This window comes from Perkinsus marinus, assembly GCF_000006405.1.
Source record: "Perkinsus marinus ATCC 50983 genomic scaffold scf_1104296977520, whole genome shotgun sequence".
In the NCBI taxonomy this organism is placed as follows: Eukaryota; Perkinsozoa; order Perkinsida; family Perkinsidae; genus Perkinsus; species Perkinsus marinus.
Window position 1 is genome coordinate 1 of NW_003200158.1, and position 900 is coordinate 900.

General features: G+C 47.6%; 4 non-coding genes across 4 annotated transcripts; all 4 read left to right on the forward strand.

Annotated features, from left to right (window-relative positions):
• Positions 1-149: 149 nt before the first annotated feature.
• On the forward strand, positions 150-221 carry Pmar_PMAR021633. Its single transcript has one exon. It is a non-coding gene; the product is annotated as a tRNA-Thr (tRNA).
• Positions 222-323: 102 nt separating this feature from the next.
• Positions 324-395, forward strand: Pmar_PMAR021634. The gene has a single exon. It is a non-coding gene; the product is annotated as a tRNA-Thr (tRNA).
• A 102-nt stretch (positions 396-497) lies between these two features.
• Pmar_PMAR021635 lies at positions 498-569 on the forward strand. The gene has a single exon. It is a non-coding gene; the product is annotated as a tRNA-Thr (tRNA).
• A 102-nt stretch (positions 570-671) lies between these two features.
• Pmar_PMAR021636 lies at positions 672-743 on the forward strand. The gene has a single exon. It is a non-coding gene; the product is annotated as a tRNA-Thr (tRNA).
• The last annotated feature ends 157 nt before the right edge of the window (positions 744-900 follow it).

Below are 900 nucleotides of genomic sequence, written 5' to 3' on the forward strand. Positions count from 1 at the left end.
GTGAGATCCACCCTCGTCCGTGACATATTGCCAAAACTCCCATCACAGAACCTCCATCAACTGCGAACGGCATGACGTGAAGCAGGAGCAGGATGGCCCATTCTGTGAAGGGGACAGGAAAATTATTGATTCATATAGTTACTGTGTGTGCCACTTTAGCTTAGTGGTAGAGCGTCTGCTTCGTAAGCAGAAGGTCGTCAGTTCAATCCTGGCAAGTGGCTTACGGCAGCATTAGGCTCTAGTCGGGTATGAGGAGCAGGAGCAGGTTTGCTCACTCCGCAAAGGATACAGGAAGATTATTGATTAATGCAGTTATCTTGTGCGCCACTTTAGCTTAGTGGCAGAGCGTCTGCTTTGTAAGCAGAAGGTCGTCAGTTCAATCCTGGCAAGTGGCTTACAGCAGCATTAGGCTCTAGTCGGGTATGAGGAGCAGGAGCAGGTTTGCTCACTCCGCAAAGGATACAGGAAGATTATTGATTTATGCAGCTATTTTGTGTGCAACTTTAGCTTAGTGGCCGAGCGTCTGCTTAGTAAGCAGGAGGTCGTCAGTTCAATCCTGGCAAGTGGCTTATAGCACCATAAATTTCTGGTCTGGTACGAGAAGCAGGAGCAGGTTTGCTCACTCCGCAAAGGATACAGGAAGATTATTAATTTATGTAATCACTCAATGTGCCACTTTAGCTTAGTGGTAGAGCGTCTGCTTCGTAAGCAGAAGGTCGTCAGTTCAATCCTGGTAAGTGGCTCACAGCAGCATTAGGCTCTAGTCGGGTGTGAGGAGCAGGAGCAGGTTTGCTCACTCCGCAAAGGATACAGGAAGATTATTGATTTATGCATTCATTTTGTGTACCACTTTAGCTTAGTGGCAGAGCGTCTGCTCTGTAAGCAGAAGTCGTCAGTTCA